Here is a 22,567-nt window from a genome sequence, read left to right as displayed (position 1 = left end):
GGGATGGGTTCCCTAGGGCTGAATATGGCCCGGAGATTGGGGCCACTTAGCCCCCCAGCCCATCTCCAAATGGCTATCCCCGGGGGTAGTGGTCCTCCCTTTAATTAAAATAAGACCGGGCCCCGGGGTTGGGGTCCCCTGGGCCAACATCAGCCTGGGGGGGCTCTCAGCAACCCAGCTGTTTAGGACTTTTTGGAGGTTGCATGAGTTGGAGTTAACCCTCAAGGACCCTCAGGAGTAAAGTGGACTTCATCCCCCAACCAGTAGTGGGCCAGGAGGCATGTTTGCAGAGTGGTGGAAATATGGGGTGAGGCCTCCAAAGTCCTCTCAGCAATCTCGCTGTGTGGGACTTACTGGTGGTAATAGGAGGGCTTATTAGCTCCCAAGGACTCTCAGCAGCCAAGGGGGCTTTATTCCCTAACCAGAAAGTGTATTTGCAGAGTTGTGGAGAAAGGCAGCATGGCCTCTGAAGACACCTTATCACTGGTCGAAAACCTGATTGTGAAATGTCTAGGAGGTTGTTTTTCTCAAGGCAGACTGAAAGTTGTTTGTTCACATTTGACTTCAATATCTTACCCAACAAAGGGAGGAGAGATATGGGTAGATAGTTGTAATATCATTGCAATATGAAGCGGCTTTTCCCACATATGCTGCTTCGTCATCACGTTTGAGCGTGGCAATCATGTTGAGTGATGCAACATCTTCTACCCATTCAAAGCATGCACTCCTGGCTCTCAACTTACAGATGGAGCCAATGACCCCTTTTGGTGATTATTTCTCATATACTTTTCTGGCAGCAGCTGCGTTGTCAAGCCAGGCCATACAAAATGGCCCATCTAGTCATAAAACAGCCTCACAAACTGCTAAAATGAAAACTGACCCACACTACGAACGGTTAGACCAGCCCTTTGGGTCCGGCCAGATTTCCCGATAGGACAGCCCCACCCTGGCCAAAAGATCTTGTTTAGACCACTATGAGGTAAGGTAGATGGGTACATGTAAAGAAAATAGATAAAAAGTGACAGAAGTGAATATGGCCAACTGAAGCCTGTAGATGAGAAACCAATTCCTAAAGCAGAATTAAATTAGCCTGTAAAAAAGAATCTAGATTGGCGGACCTGAAATATGTAAGGAACAAACCCTCCGCACATTACATGTTAGATTCATGAGAAAATATGAATGTATTCCCGTATTTATTGCATTGCCGGATGCCCGGGTTACGATTATTACTATTAAAGTTCCGTGCATGTTCAAATATGCGTTCTGTAAGAGCTGAAAAATTCAAAGCCATTTTAGATCAAGAGAATAACTGCGCATGTGGGCTGCCGTATGTTAACCTTACCGTTCATGTTTTAATTCATTGTCATCATTTTTATAGGACACGCTGCTTGATTTTAAAACCTCTTTTAAAAAAATATAACATCAATTGTCGAAATAATGCTCTAGAAATTCCCTTAAGGATGAATTTTTTTTATGTGACTTGTGCACTGGCTAAGTTTCTTAAAAATTGTTTGGATTAGTATCTTATAGTTTAAATAGTAGGGGTGGTCAGAGGTTTCAGTGTATTATGATGAATTGCTATTTATATGGTGTAATTATATTTAAATGTTATTATTTTTAAGGACTGTATGTGGTAAAGACGGTGTCTAAACATTAATAAAAAATCCATTCATTCAATCATTCAGTAGATGAGAAGGTAAATATAAATAACAGCCTATCAGATCCACCTGCGCTTTTTACCTCCCAAAATATAAAGCAACTCACAAGATGACCTCAATAAAATCGTGTATGTGACAAATAAAAAGACATTTGCAGCAACTAAGAGATTTGTTTTCTGCAGGGATATTTGTGTGTTCTAAGGCGTTAGAGAGAAAAAGGCACTAATTCTTTTTTACTGAATCAGGCCAAAGATATGCAAAACATCATTCACAATACACTTATATTCACAGTGATGCAAAGGGCAGCCGAAGTGCTTTTGAAAATTGTGTGAACCTTTGGAATGTGTTCGCTTTGAGTAACATTACAAAACTGATCCATATTTCTTATTGCATTTCTGCCTCGAAAAATGACATGAAACTTTTTTTCCAGAAGGCTGCGGGGAATTCAACTATAATCATAACATCTCTTCTAAGAAATATTCTATTAGGAAACAGGATTCTTCTTAAATATCACATTAATTCATACCAAAAAAAGCAGTGCCAACATATTCTTATCAAAGGAAGTGCCAGAAGGAAAAACATGAAAGTTGATTGCAAGTGAAAGAAATATATATTTGCTGAGATTATGCATATACACCACTATCATAAGAAACTTTGCTTGACATAAGGAGAAGTTGAACCTTAAACATACAAGCATTGGGAATGCCAGTAGATCTTGCTTTACAGAAATGTTGTATGGTAATATGAAGCATTAGAAGTAAATAGCACAGGAATGGATATGCATTTGTTTTGAAGCAAAAAACTGTAGAATAATATTGGAGTAGGTTACAAGTCAGGTGACAGTTGCACTGCAAGCCAGATCACAAAACTCCACGTAGGTTAATGATTACCCTCCTCCCAGCTGTGCTGCTGCCAGAGAAATGCATCATAAATGATTTAGTTATCTAAGACTTTAATAGCATTCCAATTTCATGTGTGTACCCGTGAAAGTTCAAGCTTCGAAAGCTGCATACATGAACTAAATGATCACAGCTGCATGGAGGGCAAGCACTTTTTTTGTGGAAGCATAACATTTTGTCCAATTAAAACATGTATTCCTGATTCCCAAAATGTGTGACCCTGAATTAGTGATGATAATATAATTGCATTGCAACAGCTGCACTGTCAAGCGAGACCATAAAAATGATGGGGCTCACTTTTTGTAATACACCAGTGGCGTAGAAAAAATGCCTTGTTGCAACCTATGTACAAAGTGACACATCTAGGCAGATGTGTCACTTTGTAAACCCCGTGTGCCACATTATACCTGCGTCAGGTATAATGTATGCAGGGTGGGCATTCGTAGAAGTGATGCATTGAACTTAATAAGATTTCAGTGCACCACTTCTAAGACGCTACTGCGTCAATATCTTAAGCCTGCTTCATGGCAGGCGTAAGTCTGACACAGGCCCTTTCACATGGGGTTTGCCCCATGTGAAAGGAACAATGCTTGAGTTGCGTCATGCTTCCGACACAACTCTAGCAATTCATCAGTTTTGCGCCGACTGATACATTAGTAATACTGACGTATCTGTCATTCCTTATGAAATGATGCACCATACAGTAACTATGATGCATCCATCATGTCGCAAGGAGGGCCCAAGGAGTGCGCACTGTGATGTGACGCATCATTGTTTTCATGCAGCGATGCGCCACTTCTCATAAATAAGGCCCAACATTGTTTAGATAGTTGGGATGGCCAATAGTTCAAGATATCTGAAATTGTCCAGTGAAAAAAAATATGATAGAAAGAAGAATGTAGGCCATGCAATCTTAGAAACACCATAGAAAGTAAAACGTGTTCAATTGTCATAACTGGTAATCAGTCACTAATGTTTATATTTATCTTTTGAGTCTTTCTAAAGGTTTTAGGGCGTTTGTCTTAAATCAACTTTTCACTGTGCCTCCGAGCAGACCGTAGCCACCAGATATTTTAAGAATCTACCCTTCCATGCTAATCCAGAGTCGCCTAGAAGCACCTTGCCACCCAGAATATTTAGGGCCATAACCTAATTTTTTTTCTTTATTTAGAGGATAGTGCTCTGAGTGATTATTTCACACTTTCAGTGAAAATTAAAATGTCATCAGAATTTACTGCTGCTTTGACCACTAGATTATTAAAATTAAAACCTGTAATTTGGACGCTGTTCCTAATCATATAAAGTAAGGGTTCTATTACTAGTATGAACAATGCTGGAGATAGTGGACATCCTTGTTCAGTACCATGCTTTAAGAGAAATGCCTCAGAAATGGTGCAGTTTACACAGATTCTGCAGAAGGTGTATTGCAAAGAACCATAACTATCTGAACAAAGTCAATTCCCAACTGGAGTTTATGTAAAACCACCCTCAGAAATGTGCAAGATAACTTATCGGAGGCCTTTTCAAGTTTTTAGTATCCAAGCTGATGAACATGGTTGGTGTGGATGCTAAGTGTGCCCTTTCTATACCATGGGAGAAAAGTCTTGAATTATCACAAGAGAGTCTGTGTTTTAGAAACCCTACTTGATCAGGGTGAACAAGGTACAGAATGAATGGTTCTAGTCTGGTTACCAAGACATTAGCATACATTTTGCAAACAATATTAATTAAAGATGTTGGCCTACAGTTCTTAGGCTGCATGAGGTCTCTGCCTTCCTTTGGAAGATCCACTATAACTATCTCCGTAGGAGTGCCCTCCACCAAACCAGTCTGAGCATAGGTCTGGAAAAGATTCATGAGTGGAATTTGTAGGTTGGACCAGAATGAAAAAAAAATAGCCGTGTATCCATCTGGACCTGAAGCTTTATTAGATTTAAAATTATGATTCACTTTAGTTACATCTTCTGCCATTATACATGAACTAAGTTTAGACTGATCTTTGTCCGAGATGGTCGGAAGATACAGCTGCAATTGAAATTCAGATCATAGCTGGATGTCTAATTGGTTAGGATTTTCATGTAACTGTCTATAAAATTCCATAAATGGGATCACTATCATGGTAGATTTAAGGTGCATGTTACTGTTCTCATCTTTGATAAAAGATATGAAGCTTTTAGATTATTTACATTTTAAATATGATGCCAGTAATTTCCCTGCTCTGTTTGCGTCACACTCTTCTATTTATTTATCCACAAACCAGCATCTGCACTAATCTAATTGAGAGTGTATTTCTTATTGTTTTGATCTTCCACCTTCCATCTTTACGACTGCAGTTTAGAAACTTTGCAGTCGTAAAGGTCCTACTCATAACTTCTCTTTGAGAATACCGAAAATTACTGAAGTTAGGCTTTTTGTCTAAACTTATACTTTTGGTCTATCTTTACCTTTGTGAATTGGGCCCTAAGTGTTGAGGACAGCAACTTAGTGAGGTCCCTGGTCTGAGAGTTTTACTTGTCTCCCAAGTTACGGATTCTATTTTCAGCCTCAGTTAATCTGCTTTTTATTTGGCAAATTTCAAATTTCATAGTGCTGAAATCAGATTGCATCAATGTTAATTTTAGTAGGTCATGTCAGCTTGTGTACATCCTCCACTTTCTTAAGCATCATGTTTATTGAAAAAGAGCTGTCTTTTTGGGTTTGATATGTGACCCCGGAAATAGGGGTTCAGCTTTGTTGTGCTTAGATCCAACATTTGGGTCCTGCTCAGTCATACTGCTATAGACACGAGGCCAGATTCACTAAGGTAAACTTAGACCAAAAGTCTAAGTTTATGACTTTCGGTATTCACAGAGGTAAGTTAAGAGTAGAATCTTTACGTCCGCAATGACAGTGGAATCTCTGCATTCACGGCAGACATCCTGCATTCATGGGGGAGATTCCGCATTCACAGCGGAGAGCCTGCATTCGGGGTGGCATCTCCACAATCGGGGCAAAGTAAGTGTAATTTCATACACCATCAGACAGTTAATACCATCTGCAATCCCTGCACTACAAACAACATTAAAGCAGCCCAAAGTCAAGGCTCTGGTTTTTCCACACCTACTTTGCAGCTACTTGATCTGCACCTTGCAACCTTTTGCGTGCTACCTTTGAGGGGGAAGAGGAACTTTACAAAGGAGGAGGCAAACATGATTTTTACTTTTGTACTCAGAAACTAAAAAAATAGTTGCCTGACCTTCCACCCTACTGCACTAATGTAACACAGAAGGCAGCTCTATGGCATCATTTGGCAACTGCAGTTACTGCATTGGGGAGGACATCTGGACTGGCACAGGCATTAGGAATAAGTGACATGATGAGAAGAGGTGAGTGACGCAGAAGTTCACCAGGTGGCCAGAGATCTCCATAGTGGACCAACTGGAGCCACACCTCTGAATCACCCCACTTGAGAGGGACGTCTTCTCTATCATGTATCCCCACTTGCTGCATGTGTTGCTTGTGACCTATGACATTAGTGTGGTTCCATGTAATATGTGATGATTCTATCAATTACTTTAAATGATAAATGTGTACGATACACAACAAATTTGACAATGGAAGTCTTTTCGAGTTTGTGCAAATATACATAGTAAAGAAGAATCTCATATGTCCCATGGAAATGGTAACTTCCAATTTTTCATTCACAAACAGTGGCCCATCATTACTGGTGTATTCATCTTACTCTGGTAAATGGCAATAGGAAATGTTCCTTATTCAGTAACCATTACTGTTTTCTTGTTGTAAATGCAATTGAGTAAATATGTGACAAGTTGTACATAATCATCATTTCTTGATATTGTCTGGTGATTTCTCCTTTTTTATTGCCACATACAGGCAGAGTACATTCAGCCACTAAAGCAGAGTACCCTGCACTTGCAGCAATGCAACGTCAAGGGGCGCCTCAACCCATACCACTATATAGGTGTGGCAGGGTATACTCAGACATGAGTCCCTTTCTCACTGCACCATCAGGATTCAAGCAAGCCGGGCCGAAGACGGCTGAAATGCCAGAAACCGGTCCCCGGTAGCTTGTCTCCTTTCTGGTGAAGAATTGGCTTGGTAGTTTAGTCTGCCCTGTTCCCATGATGCACTGGGCCAGGGACAGACTGATTTGCATATAGCCAGGTTCTGAGCTGGGATGGTGCAGTGAGATAAATAACGGTGATGGATCAAGCCCTGATCTTTGGACTGGGTAAGAGTGGTCTGCTTAATTCAGACACTCTGTTCATCACCACCCCCTTTTCTGAATCCTTTTTGGCCACTATAGGTGTGGCAGGGTATACTCAGACATGAGTCCCTTTCTCACTGCACCATCAGGATTCAAGCAAGCCGGGCCGAAGACGGCTGAAATGCCAGAAACCGGTCCCCGGTAGCTTGTCTCCTTTCTGGTGAAGAATTGGCTTGGTAGTTTAGTCTGCCCTGTTCCCATGATGCACTGGGCCAGGGACAGACTGATTTGCATATAGCCAGGTTCTGAGCTGGGATGGTGCAGTGAGATAAATAACGGTGATGGATCAAGCCCTGATCTTTGGACTGGGTAAGAGTGGTCTGCTTAATTCAGACACTCTGTTCATCACCACCCCCTTTTCTGAATCGTTTTTGGCCACTATAGGTGTGGCAGGGTATACTCAGACATGAGTCCCTTTCTCACTGCACCATCAGGATTCAAGCAAGCCGGGCCGAAGACGGCTGAAATGCCAGAAACCGGTCCCCGGTAGCTTGTCTCCTTTCTGGTGAAGAATTGGCTTGGTAGTTTAGTCTGCCCTGTTCCCATGATGCACTGGGCCAGGGACAGACTGATTTGCATATAGTCAGGTTCTGAGCTGGGATGGTGCAGTGAGATAAATAACGGTGATGGATCAAGCCCTGATCTTTGGACTGGGTAAGAGTGGTCTGCTTAATTCAGACACTCTGTTCATCACCACCCCCATTTCTGAATCATTTTTGGCCACTATAGGTGTGGCAGGGTATACTCAGACATGAGTCCCTTTCTCACTGCACCATCAGGATTCAAGCAAGCCGGGCCGAAGACAGCTGAAATGCCAGAAACCGGTCCCCGGTAGCTTGTCTCCTTTCTGGTGAAGAATTGGCTTGGTAGTTTAGTCTGCCCTGTTCCCATGATGCACTGGGCCAGGGACAGACTGATTTGCATATAGCCAGGTTCTGAGCTGGGATGGTGCAGTGAGATAAATAACGGTGATGGATCAAGCCCTGATCTTTGGACTGGGTAAGAGTGGTCTGCTTAATTCAGACACTCTGTTCATCACCACCCCCTTTTCTGAATCGTTTTTGGCCACTATAGGTATGGCAGGGTATACTCAGACATGAGTCCCTTTCTCACTGCACCATCAGGATTCAAGCAAGCCGGGCCGAATACGGCTGAAATGCCAGAAACCGGTCCCCGGTAGCTTGTCTCCTTTCTGGTGAAGAATTGGCTTGGTAGTTTAGTCTGCCCTGTTCCCATGATGCACTGGGCCAGGGACAGACTGATTTGCATATAGCCAGGTTCTGAGCTGGGATGGTGCAGTGAGATAAATAACGGTGATGGATCAAGCCCTGATCTTTGGACTGGGTAAGAGTGGTCTGCTTAATTCAGACACTCTGTTCATCACCACCCCCTTTTCTGAATCAACCCATACCATCAGCAAAACTGATATGTAAATATCGCTTAAAGAGGGTATCATCTACTACATTGTGATCAGACAACCCATAGATATTTTAGATAGAATCCAGGGCCGGCTGTAGGGCAGTGTGATTGGTGCCACCTCACCGGGTGCTAACTTGGGGTGGGGGCTTCAGTTTGCAAGTATATTCTCATTTTAAAAGCCCCTGATGCTGTGTTCCTTGCCTCCAGCAATTTTCAGGCATCAATTAAAATGTCAAGATAACTCAGGTGATTAATCGTCTTCCTGGAGAGAGACCGGAGTTTTGTCTCGGGAAAGTTTGACTGCTTGTTAGGTAGTGCAGAGGGTTAATATGCCTGCTGCAAATAACGTTTACCATGCTGATCACAAAGTGCATATAATGTAAATTAGGTCAGTATGTTATTGTTTATGTCAGACACACCATTTTGTTACTTGCAGTTTTTAAGTTAAAATCCTAGTATAAAACACTGAGCTATTAACTGACCAAGAGCTGCAAGCATATTGCAAGGTATAAATTAGAGCTATATGTCTTTTTTGCCCAGTATATAATTCTCCTAATTTTGCAAAAATGGTTCAATTGGGTAGGAATCTAATCTTTTTGAAGAGAACCCCTAACAATGGTGTTACGTTTAAAATTCTGAATTGGTGCTTTACCAGACTTAGGACTTTTAAACTATACTAACAGTATTGATGAAAAGTGACTCCTATGCCTTGTAGTCCTGTCTGATGTAACATTTCCTATACACTTATATACACATGTATAATTGTCACTGTGCAATGTGTGTATGATGCAAAGAGCTCTGGCGCCTTACACTGATATGAGTGATGCTATAAATCTAAATTAATCTGAGAGACAGTAGTGCATGGGGACTTGAAAGGCACTGGTAAAGGGTGGTAGTGAGGGAATCCGTGTCAGGGGTGGTCCCTTGGGGGGCTCCAACAAACGTTGTCGCACAAGGCGCCACCAGGGTTAAAGCTGGCAGGGTTGCTCGTCTCTCGAAGCGGAGCAGGGTAGGAGTGGTTTGCCCATTCCTAAGTGCATAATGACTGTTTGGTCAACCGCCCAAACCAGTCATGCGAACTTTACCCGTTGTCCATGCAGGCTGCATTACAGCCTGCAATGAGAACATGCCCAGGCCCCAATTCCGTGGTTGAGAATCGCACCAGGAACTCATCAGGGGAGCCTGGGTCCCCACCAATCACAACGCCGCATTGCAGTTTTGTGATTGGTCAGTAAGGCCCGGCTGTGCTTACAGTTTCTCAAGCTTTTCCACTTGACCAAAACTTTGCGATCCTTGCCAATTGTTTATTTTCACTTTCCCTCCTCTTGCTTCATGATCACATATAAGAGAACATTACAATACATGACTTCAGGATGTGTGCTCTACATACCCTTCTTCAGTGTTAGATTAAATAAACTATGATGTTATTTATGTATAATAGGAACACAAGCGACCCAAAGAGTGCACATCAAAAATGATTTACCTTTTAGTTCACTATGAGCAGTGTTGTCTGGAAGGATTGGAAAAATGAATGTTACTAAATTATTGTTTGAAAAATATCCCTATATAAAAATACTTTGCAATTCACTGATGTGATGTGCTGTCCAAATGTGAAACAGTTCCTCAAGTTGGTTAACATACTTTTAAGAATTTTGAAAAGGCTTTCTCATACTTTTCTACTTATACTGCAATATGGCTCTAAAAATGTGGGTGTTTCCAAAGTTAAGCAGTGCACAACACTCTAGATACTTCCTTACTTTAACTTTCATTAACCTTCAAACCACGTTTGCCTGTTAATTTAATATGTCTTAAACGTTAGTGATGTACTGAGTTAACAGCATTCCACACTCACCCACTTGTACCACAACCTACACAGGCACCCACCTTATCTACACAGGCACCACCACTCCTCCACATGCCTCTCTCTGCCTAGTCAAATCCCCCACCTGTGCAGACACCTGCCCCACCTGCACTGACACTCCCAACCCGGGTAAAGGCACCTGTCCCACCTGTACTGCCACCCTCACCTCCAGTACAAGTACCTCCTCCAACTGTAAAGCCACTCTCACCCCCTGTACAGACACCTGCCCCACTTGTGAAGCTACCCTGACCCCCTGTACAGGCACTTGTCCCACCTGCGCTGCCACCCTTACGTCCTGTACAGGCACCTCCTCCAACTGTAAAGCCACCCTCACCCCCATTACAGGCACCTGCCCCACCTGTTCAGCCACCCACTCCGCATGTACAGAAGCCTGTCCCACCTGTATAGCCAACCTCACCCCCTATAAACCCACCAGATATACAAACAGATGCACCACAACCACCCACACATCAGCAACAACACAGGAAACACAATTACTCACAGAGATCTTCCCCGCCACCATTGTGAAGTTGCAAAAGAGGTCCCCCATGATCACTGTAAAATATGTATACCCCAATACATGTGAATAAACAGATATCATTCACAAGTTAATACTGAGTTGTGTCATCGTTTGTGATGGTCAGTTGGCTACTCTGGTTGTAGGCTACAAATGTGGTGATAACTGTCTGTGAGTAAGACATGTAGAATTTTAGAACCATCTGTGTAACAAGGTACCATTTTGAAACCGTAGCTTATCACCTACCAGTGTTTACTTCCATACTTTGATTCCAGCAAATGAAATGAACAACACAAGACAGAGATGGTGTGAACAAAAAATATTTATATATCATGAAATGAATGAGTAAAAAAGCAGTCCGTTAAAAAGGGAGAAAAGAAATCAAATAATGGTCTCAAGCCAGAATGGTATAGGGGACTTGGAGGGGTTTGGGCAAAATAAATAAAGCTTGTCAGGAAGCTTCAGGGGAACCAGTCTATGTACATGGAGAAAAAAAAAGTCTGCAGTCCAAACATAGTCCAGTCACTGGTCATCCTTGCTGACTTTTTCCACGATGTTGAGAACCTCTGCTCTGTGGATTCATCCTGGCTCGCTGATGGTGGACCAGACACCCACGGAAGTGGCAAGCATAAGGGGTATGAAAGGTTGACAGGAAAACACTCAGGGAAGACAGACAGTGAGACGCATGGACAGTAATCTGGGTGGAACGCTGGGCTGATGCCTACAATATGGTTGCACCCAAGGAAGTGATGTAGGCATTGAGGGTGGCCATTTCTCTGGAATGTGTCTCTCAGAACCTACAGAGTTCATAAAGGACCTCCTTTAGAATCCTTGAGGACACATTTGAGTCACCATCAGATGCCACCATCACTTCGTGGGATGCAGCAGATGATGATGATACACAGAGGGGTTTGGGTATGACATGAGGGGTGTGGGGTGTCTGGGCAGAGCTTTCCCTCCCTTTTTCCAGGTAGGCACTTGGAGGAAGGTCTAGAGGCAGGGGGTACAGCTGGTGTCCCCGATGTTATTGGGGCTTCAAGATTAGAGAGGTGGCTGGCCCAGATGGTGATGGGGCCTGCTCTGGGTACACCCCATCAAAGTCCAGTTCTTGTGTGTCAAGGGGAGAGTCACATTTCTCCCCCCTTCCCCAGCCGGAGTTGTCCCGATCAATGTTCCACCCTTCAGGGTATTTAGCCTTCAACGGGTTGTTGCTGTTGATGTACTCTGTCCAAGTGGGCACACTACCCCTGCCTGATGTGTCTTGCCTGGCCTCCTGTTCCTCATTGGTGGACTCAAGAGGATGTGCACACTGAAAACCGAGGATATCTGCTCTGCCCCTGGTCCTGTTCAGTTTGGTCTTGGCCAGCCTGGTCCACTGAAATAGAAGGAAAGAAATTATGTAGTTGGTGCACAATTCATAAGACAGTATGTGACTACATAAAGCAAGTGCAGACTTTGTACTTTTTTGATCTTACTAACCAATTATATGTTTCTTGACTCCAAAAGCATGTGTACAATTACTGTGATGCAAGAATTTACTCACACATTGACATCTTTCCCAGTTTAGGTAAATATACTCTTATGTACTTACTAGCCTTCAGCATTAGTGCAATGTGTGTTTCCTGACATTGAAACATAGTTATCTTCCAATGTAAGTCTATAGTGGAGATGGGACACAATCTGAAAGGATATATACATGCTGAAACGTGGATCTAGAATTATCCTGTAAAGTGCAGTCTCAACAGCTTTTCACTTACTATCAAATGTGATCTGTTGTATCAAATTGTGCAACACAACATGAATGCTAAACTGGGTGTACATATGCAAACAAGGCCTTGGATATGACCTTTGCAAAGATGTTATTCTAAGTATTGGAATATTGCTTGACAATGCAAACACAAGGAGATGATGAACGGAGCGCTGAACATTTTCAGACGTTCACCCCCAGTCAGAGATCTGGCTTGAATCCATCATTGTTCTTTAACTCACTTCCCCACCTCAGTTCAGACCCAGCTATATGCAAATCAGTCCTGACCCAGTGCCTCATAGGAACAGTCCAGCCGGAACTGCCAAGCCAGGCCCTGAACCAGAAACAAGTATCCTGGAACCGGGGGATGGATTTAGGCCCAGATCTCTGTACAGTGGTGAATGTATGACATTGTTCTGCATTACGTACATCAATTAGTCTTTTTGCAGTTGTCACCCCGAGTGGAACGGGTATGTCTAGATGTGGGTCCCATGCTCTCCATGCCACTGGAGTCAAGCTATACTGGCTGATGAGGGGTGGAACCCTGAAACTGGTCCCAGGATGCTTGCTTCCAGTCCAGGGAGGACCTGACCTGGCAGTTAGGGCTGGACTGTTCTCACTGGGTGCAGGGTCAAGACTGATTTGCATATGGCTGGGTTCTAACTGGAATGGCATGGGGAGCAAAACAACAATGGATTTAGGACTAAGGGGCATATTATCAAGGACAGGCGATACATTATCGCCGCTTTTATCGGCAGGAAACTGCCGATAAAGCGGCGATAATGGCCTTGATAATATGCTCTATGAATTCCAATCGAAGCCCATGTTAGATGTGTTCACATCGAACATGGGCTTCGTTTGGAATTCATAGAGCATATTATCAAGGCCATTATCACTGCTTTGTCAGCGATAATGTAGCCCTAGATTTCTGTACTGAGGTGAATGAATTATATTTTTCTGCATTCTGTCAATCAATTGTTATTTTTGCAAATGGCTTGCGGCACAGCGCTGTTGCTTTTACCGAAGGAATATATCCTAAAAACATTTACATGTGAAGGATGCTAAAGACAGAAGCCAAGACATCAAGATATTACTAAAACATATTTTTATTTATCTTTTTTATATAGTTTGAACTATTATTTTGTAGAGATTTGTGCATCTGTACATTTTATTTTGTCACATAACATCACTAACATAAGTTCATAAACATTCATTATACAATTTGTGCAATTGAGTAAGCATGGGCGAATTTTGCGAATCTCGCGTTCGCGAATTTTGCGGATTTGCGAACTCGCAATCCACAAAATCCGCGAATTCTCACGAATTTGCGGATTTTTTTTTGTGTTCGCGCAGGTTTCTGCCAGTTCGCGAGGGTTTTGTACAATTTTGCAAACGCGAACTTACCTGTCGGGTCGCAAGTTTTGCGAACTTGTTGTTTCTACGTGTCCAGCCTGTTTGGGACACTCTTCTTCATCACTGCCACTCTCTGTCACTACTGCCACTCTCTGACTACTCATGCCACCCTCTGGCCCACCCATGCCACCCTCTGTTTCATCACAGCACCCTCTGGTGTACATTATTGTGGCAAAGCAAAGCAAAGCACACCTTCCCTGCCTCAAGTGACCTGAATTAATTTGGGGCTGATTAATGTGTCACAGAATATTTTTTTAGCTGGCACCTGCTTCCTTAGTGCTTCCTGATTAGTGATCTTTTGCACTTGCTAAGTGCTTTCATTGTTGCAAAATTAGTTACAACACCTGCCCTGCCCCAACTGACAATAATGAATTAGGGGCTGATTAATGTGTCACTGGATTTGAACTTCCAGCCTGGCTCCTGCTTGTCTGCCTTAGCTGTAATTCAGGACCTTTGTGTAACTATTCTGAGGGTCAGAGCAGGGTCACATAATAGTTGCAAGTAGGCAACTGAACTCTGGAGGGGCCCCTCAGGAAGCACTACAGGAAATGGCTACTAATGATGAGCTTGAACTTTTGAACCTGGTAAGTAGTTTCAGTTTTGCTAAGATCGTATTTCTGCAATTTAGCGCTTATTCGCGGGGCACGAAGTTGAACTGGGAAGCCGCGAACTCACGCGAGCAGTGCGAGCAAGCCATAAAATCCGCTGCTCGCGGATTTGCGGATTTTGCGGGAAATTCGCGAATCTCGCGGATTGCGAATTTACCGAAAATCCGCAAAATCCGCAAGCGGAACGGATTTTCCGCCCATACTTACAATTGAGTAAAGTGCAATTTAGAAAAAGGTAGTGCCCCTAACAATACAATATATTACTAACATACATACACTCTCACATACCAGTCATACCTCTACAATGATTTAAAAATACATGACATCATATCAACAAAACTAAACAAAATAGAACAGTAACCAAAAGGTATAGTTGGTGGTTCACTGTTGGAACATTCAAAAGACTCAGCAACAGAAGTGGTGGTTCTGCAACTTGCTCGAGGCCTGGCTCGAGGCCTGGGCTGTCCTCTGCAATTTTGAGGGCATTATCCCTTGTCGGAAACGCTGGGACTGGACCCCTGTGCACAGCGTTAACTTGCCATTGCAAAGACTTGCTGGCTCTGCACTTCAGAGATCTCGGTACTACAAGAAGCTCCAGCATCTCTTCCTGCCAAGATTTTTGTTATCACCTCATCCTCTGCACCGTGGGCCTTCATCTTTGATGAGCTGCTTGAGGTCCTCCTTGTGACTCATGTGCCTTAGGCCTGTGGGTTATCTTGAGGGTTTTCTCTTGCTTCAGTGGGCTCCCCTGCTTGCTTGAGGCCTGCTCTGACTCTCCTGCATTTAATGAGTCCCTTGGACCTTTATAGTCCCAATGCTACTCATTCATCGTCTGTTGCTGCTGCCAAGGCTTGCTGCTGCTTCCTCTTTTTCTTGACTTCAAATGTGGGACAACTTGTGTACTTCTCCTAGTCTTCCTCAGCATCACCAGGTCCCAACAACTGCAGGGCCAAGGTCACCGTCATCACTCCTGCATCTTCTGTCATCGGTGGTCATTGCTCTTCGGTGCTCCTGGTTACCTCCGAGTGACATAGACCCTGTTACCTCTTCTTGCAGGGTCTCCTCTTCACAAATACACCCTTGGTTTCCAAAGGACTCTTGCACAATCTCCGTCAGCGGCATCTTTTCTGAATTCTTCCATTGTGGTCTACGGCAGTTTCTGATGCACCTATGCAGCCGGCTTTAGGTATCTTGGTTCCTGGGGTATTCACTTGGAGGGTGTCTCTCCAAAGGTTTCCTCAGGGTCCAGTGCGAAGGGTCCTTCTTCTAAAACTGCAACTGTGACTCTCCCATTGATTTCTATTGAGTACACAGCTGAGTTTCCACTCTTCAAACAGCCTCCATGGGGTTTCTGGGTACCTATCTTGGGTCGTTCCTTGTGTCCACAGCTCTTCTAAGTGTCCTGGTCCAAGTCCCAAGTTCGGGGGTAGTTTGCATTCCACTTTTTTAGTGTATGGCATGATCTCCTACTGGAGACCACTGTGCATTGTGGTTACTTACCTGATTACAATTGAAGTATCCATGTAGGAGATATACCAATGTGTTAGTGAGCGTTGTATAATAAATTGACAGTTTTATAAATACACTGTGTGGTTCTTTTTCATTCAAGCTACACTATGGACCACATGCATCAAGCATTTTTCATGTTTGCAAGTGGGCCAATTCTCAGAATTGGCCCGTTTGCGGACGCAAAAAATGCTTTTTTTTGTATTAAACCCTATTTTGCGATTAGGTAACTGAATTATAAAATGGGCTTGCGAATCGGTATTTGGAACGGGGTGTGTTTAGGGCGTCTCTTCCGAATTCTGAATCGTAATGTTATGAATGAATGTTTTGTGACCGTGAATGCAGTTGCAAAACATCTGCAAACCCATTTGCAAATGGGAAGAGGTCCCTAAGGGACCCCTTCCCCTTTGTGACTGTATACAAAAACTTGTTTTAAGAGCAGGCAGTGGTCCCACGGACTACTGCCTGACTTAAAAAAAGAAAAGTGAACATTTTTTTTCTAAACGCAACCTGTTTTCCTTTCAGGAAAACGGGCTGCATTAAAAAAAAAAGATTGCTTTATTTAAAAGCAACCACAGACATGGTGGATGCTGACCCCAGCAGGCCACCATCCCTGGGATTTTAGAGATTCCTAGGGGTTCGCAAGTTGCAACCTGCCTCATTAACATTAATGAGGTAAGTCGATTTGTGACCTCCTATGAATCACTATATGCAACTCTTGGAGTTTCATACATTTGTAATCACAATACCCAATTGGGATTTGCTGAAAATCACAATTAGGTAATCGCTATTACAAATGTTGATACATCTGTCCCTTTGTGAATAGATTTGGTAAAACAAGCTGCTTAGCACTCCTTCTGGATTAAGCCTGAATCCTTCTCTCCACAGCTAACGCCTTGAGAGCTTTCTATGGTTGTCTAAGACCACTAAAATCAACATAAGTGTTGTATGAATTTTTGCAAGACGCTTCACTTAAATAAGTGTGCATCATATACTAAGCCAGCCTTTTAGATTGGTGTGCAGCTGTTGGGATTTAGGCCTGGACTGCTTTACAAGCTAATCTCGGTGTGGTTAGATAAAAAACCATCACTAGAATTAGGCACATATAAAAACATTTTGTATCACGGTAAGTTCTACTGAACATTTGGATTCAGCACAACCTTTTCTACAATCATCTTTAAGTTTAGTTTCCACTAGGGTAGGTAGGTGCAACACCACACTATACATAGTTTACCATATCTTTAAATGGGGAACTCAGTGGGTCCCAAACTTCGAGACACAGTGGTCCTAAATTCCAGGAACGTATGACCCCGGCTGCATCCAGGAAGTTAAAGACAGGTAGTAACCCTAACACTCAAGACATCTGGTAGGTTAGAAGGGCAGAACAATGATGGTGGGGTGGCTCCAGAAGATGGGTCAATGGTGATTCACCCCAGTGACATAAATTCTAAGCCTGGCTGTCGTAATTGGCCCGTCCGGATTAGCGATTAGCCGAATCTACACGTTGTCCTCTTTAAACTTGGCTATATACGATAAACGCCATTTTGAATGTTGCAGCGGCCATCTTAGACCATGAGCGGCCTCGTGGCCGACGTGCCCTTTGGTCCTTTGTCCGTTCCACTGACCACTCTCATCTGCCCAGCAACAGGCTATTTTTAGTATTGGTCAAGACACACATGCGCAGTTCTCACTGACCCGTAAACCTTCAGGAATGTGCCGCTAACTGACCAGCGGGTTTGAAACTCTCCAATGAGCTGGCAGTATTCCAAAACATGACCATATATGTCTCTAAAACTGTGTCTCAACTTGTGCCGCCTAAACTTTTATTGCCCCAAAATTGTATATAAACGGGGTCACACCGGTGTTCGGTGTGATACCTCTAGCATTACCGAAGGGTGCTGTTTGAGTGTACCACCACCCCATGGGGTCTTAATAAACTTGTTCTTTGCATTTTACAGTTTCCGTGCCAACAGTTCTTGTGTATAAGTGGGTAATCTCTGGAGCGTGTAGGCCTTGGGAACCCCGAAATACTTCAATTGGCGACCACGAAGGGACTCATCGGCGACTCTGATGCTCGAAGGAGAGGTCGTGACGAAGGCTTGGAAATCCGCCATGGGCGCGCGCTGCCACGAGTGACCCGAGTCTTGGCTGCCACGGTGTTTTTTCCTTTCCTTCCGATCTGACCTTCCAGGTGGCGCCGGTCTCCGACTGAGTTTTCGAAGTGTCCGCATCGCTGAGAAAGTGCAGTTTGGCTGATTTGGCTTACAAGACCTTGGCAGTTGGAACCTGGACATTTGAGTATTTGGTAAGCTTTGTGTTCGGTAAGGTAGTCTTCGGACGCTTACTGAAGTTCTACGAATTGTGTTCGGTAAGGTAGTCTTCGGACGCTTACTGAAAATCTGTGCTTTGTGATCGGTGAGGTAGTCTTCGGACGCTTGCCGAGTTCTAGGAACTTTGATTTGAGTTAGCTAACATTGTGAATTTGTGATCTTTGAACTTATATGTGTAGTGCACTTCACATAGGCAGGCATGTAGAGATGTTTCTCTAACTTTGTTTTTTCCCTTTGAGCGGCACAATCGTGAGAAGAACTGTAAGTGCCATTTTGTCCGGTGTCACGCTTTCGTGATACTTTTTGAACATGCCTGTTTTTAGCACACTCCGGGGAATGTGTTGTTTTGGAGAAGGTACCTCAATTAGGTTAGCGGAATCACAGCCGGCTCCCCCAGAGGGAACACAAAATAGGGACATGTATATCAAATTTGGCCTTCCACCTATTATGTACAGTAAATTATGGCATAAGTACACTAAGGCCGATCCCGAATTGCAATGGCCCCTACACGGGTCGTACGATTTGAGTAAAATCCAATTTGTAGAGCAATGTATGTTTCAACGCAGGTCTAGACAAAACATGTTTGATTGCGTGCGAATGTGGGAGAAAGCGGCGCGTGAGCGAATGAAGCGTGAGGTTGCCTTGGCGGACAAAGAGCAGCGCAAGGCTGCTCGGGATAAGGCTTTACAGCTTGAGGAAAAGGAGGCTCAGGAGAAGAAAGAAAGGGAGGAACGGGAGCGTAATTTGCAAACGACTGGTCAGTTTCCTATTCGCCGACCACTCTATCCTGTCCTTAATAATGAAATTGATGATTTTTCTTTGTTAGATCGGTCACCGCCTCCGTACGTTTTGCCGACGGCTCCGGCTGCGGATTCCGAGGATGATGGACAGGATAAGTCGAACCAAAAGGGTGTATCTGCTCTCAGGTTTACTGCGGATAGGTCCGCTCATTTACGTAGTTGGGCTCGTAAAGTGAATAAGCATTGTGTTACTCAGGAGCAGTTGTTAACAGAGAAGAAAGGGTGGTCGGATCTTGAATTAATGTATTTTCTGTCCAGTCTGGCGGATGAAGTTGTAAACGCATATCGTGAACTTTCTGATACGCTTGAGCCTAAAGTGTTGTCAGTGTATCGTGAGAATTTAGCTAAAGGTGATTTTGATCTTACAGATGTTGACGACCTGTTCAAGCAATTGATCAAGCTGCGGGATGAGACAACCCAATTGCGACAGGAACGAAAGCGGAGGCAAAAGGAGTCCGAGCCGGGAAATAACGGGGAGGCTAAGGAGTGTTCTCTTCGTGGTTCAGATAAGAATTCTGCGTTGCATGTTATGCCTATGCGTGAAGCCGCGCCTTTGTATGTTCCACCAAAAGGGGAAGGTACGGATGATGATAAGTTGTCGAAGGATGCGAAAGGGTATTTTGTGTATAATTGGGTATATACGCCATGGAATAGAGCAGATGTCATGGCATTGAAAAATTCTTTACCTGATCTCCGAAAAAATCCAGCGGCATTTTATGAGGGGGTGGAGGGGGCTATATCGTCTTGTGTGATGACTCTTGTAGATATAGATTTGTTTTTTGGGTTGATATTACCCCCTGATATGTGGCGGCAGATTCGTAAAAATAATGATGAGACAATATTGGGAGGGACATGGAAAGAAATAAATGCTGCAGATTTAGACAGGGCACCAGCATGCAAGCCTTGTCAGCTAATCCTAGAACTCCCGGCAGCTATTTTGCGTAAATTAAAAACGCTTGTTCCCGCCAAAAAGATTGATTGGACTATGTTAACGTCGTGCAAGCAGAAACCCGATGAAACGGTTTCCGATTTCTTTACGCGCTTCGAGGAGGCCTTTCATGATTACAGTGGTCAATCTTTAACAGATGATACGGGTCGGCATTTGTTTGTAGATAAGTATGTGGCTAATCTCCTACCAGAGATTGCAAAGCGATTGAAGTCGAGTGAAAGTTCCTGGGCCACGGCTACCCCTGCGTCCTTGTTAACTATGGCTCAATATTATGAGCGGCAGGAAGTGGAGGCTAAAGAAAGTGTAGAGAAAAAGACGAAGGAATTGAAAACGAAGGTGATGTTGGCGCAGGTCCGGGGAACACAGAGTAGAGGGAATGATAGAGGTAGACGAGGTGGAGGAAACGCATCGTATGGTCGTACGGACATTGCGGAGGTTCAGTGTGCTTATTGCAAGGAGTTTGGGCATTGGGCCGACGATTGTCCGGTACTTCGTGAACAGCGTAGTCAGCGTGGTCGAGGTAGTGGAAGGTCAAGAGGAGGTTATACTGGAACGAGAGGTGGCGGAGGTGATCGTAGACAGGTTGAGGAGAGGGGCCGTGGCCAGGACGAACGAAATACGTTTGATAGACGGAATCAATATCAGATTTCGGAAGGAGAGAATGTGGAACATCAAGATTATGTGCATGCATAGGATTGCGTAGGATGCGGTAAGGAATCAGTCGAAGTGCCAGTAGATCAGCAAGGTCCATATGTAACAGCGGGTATTTTAGGTTCTACTGATCAATTTCTAGTCGACACAGGAGCTACTCGTAGCGCTCTGTCGAAAAACTTGGTTCCGAGGGCTCCCCTGTCTGGCGAAATGATTACGTGTGTAGGGTTTGATGGCACACCCTCCCCCAGCCCATTGTCCAAGCCCCTTGCACTATGCATTGACAAATACTTTAGTTTTGGCCAATTCTTGTTATCACCCCATACCCCAGACAATATCCTGGGCATTGACTTGCTTAAATATTTTCGAGCAACAATACGCTGCGCTCCAGAGGGAGTGCGGGTTATTCTGAATGACAACTACCCTGACCCTGAGGATTGCCCTGACCCTGACAGATTTTATGCCATTTTAGATATCCCTGCTTTGGCCTCTCTGCCGCACTCGTTGTGGGCGACGTCTGATACGGATGTGGGAGAGATGCGCATTCCACCAATACACATTACTGTTAAGGAGGGGGCCCCTCTACCACGAGTGCCACAGTATAAGATTTCGAAGGAAGGTGAAATTGCACTGACACATATTGTTCAGGATTTGATTTCTGCAGGGGTGGTGGAGGAAGTCCCTTATAATGTCTGTAACAGCCCTATTCTACCGATTCTTAAGAGAGACTCAGATGGCAAGATCTATCGGTTTATTATTGATTTGCGTGAAATAAATAAAATTGTCATTCCCCAATATCCAGTGGTGTCTGATATCACGACTTTGCTTACTCTGGTTCCACCGACAGCCACCACTTTTAGCGTTATTGACTTAAAGAATGCGTTCTTTTCTATCCCTGTTCACCCAGATAGCAGATATCTGTTTGGTTTTACGCTCAATAATAAATCGTATAGATTTTGTCGTGTTCCCCAAGGATATACTGAAAGCCCTAGCATCTACAGCCAGGCTTTGAAACGTCAACTAGATTCCTTTAAATTGCAGTCTGGCGTGGCGCTCATCCAGTACGTGGATGACCTTCTGCTTGCCGCCGACTCCTATGCACAATGTGAACAGAGTACGCTTGCGTTGCTTTCCTTTTTGGCACAAAACAATCACAAGGTTTCCAAGAAAAAGCTTCAATACTGTAGACCCCAGGTGACCTACCTCGGTCATCTGTTGTCTAAGGAGGGGCGGGCATTAACATCTGATCGAATTCAAGCAATTTTAGACACACCAGTCCCCCGCACGCAGAGAGATGTGCGTGCCTTCATAGGGTTGACGTCTTTTTGTAGGCAATGGATTATGGGTTTTTCGCATATCATAAAACCTTTGTTAGCATTACTGTCCAAAGCTACACCGATGCCTCTTGAGTGGACAGATGAATGTCAGAGAGCTTTTGAACAGTTGAGGATTGCCCTTTGTTCCGCACCCGTGTTAGGAACACCAGATTACACGAAACTTTTCACATTGTACGTACACGAGAATGATGGGTGTGCGTTGTCAGTGTTAGTGCAGTTACACGGGGATAAGCAGAGACCATGTGCATACTTCTCGGCCATTTTGGATCCTGTAGCACGAGGGCTGCCTGGGTGTTTTCGAGCGGTAGCGGCAACAGCAGTAGCCATACGACAGAGTGAGGGCATAGTGTTATCACATAAATTGTTGGTGTTAGTTCCCCATGCGGTAGATGCCCTGTTAAACCAAACAAAGACCCAGTACCTCACGAGTGCACGACTTACAGGATACGAGCTGACACTCTTAGCGCCACACATAACATTGAAAAGATGTGCTACTTTGAACCCTGCTACCTTATTGCCCTATCCGGCCGAGGAGGGTCAGGAAGAAAAACATCACGACTGTGTTTTCCTGACTGAGGAACAGACAAAGGGTCGTGTTGACTTAC

The sequence above is a fragment of the Lissotriton vulgaris genome, chromosome 8 (genome assembly GCF_964263255.1).
Source record: "Lissotriton vulgaris chromosome 8, aLisVul1.2, whole genome shotgun sequence".
Classification (NCBI taxonomy): domain Eukaryota; kingdom Metazoa; phylum Chordata; class Amphibia; order Caudata; family Salamandridae; genus Lissotriton; species Lissotriton vulgaris.
This window is presented reverse-complemented; position numbering follows the sequence as displayed.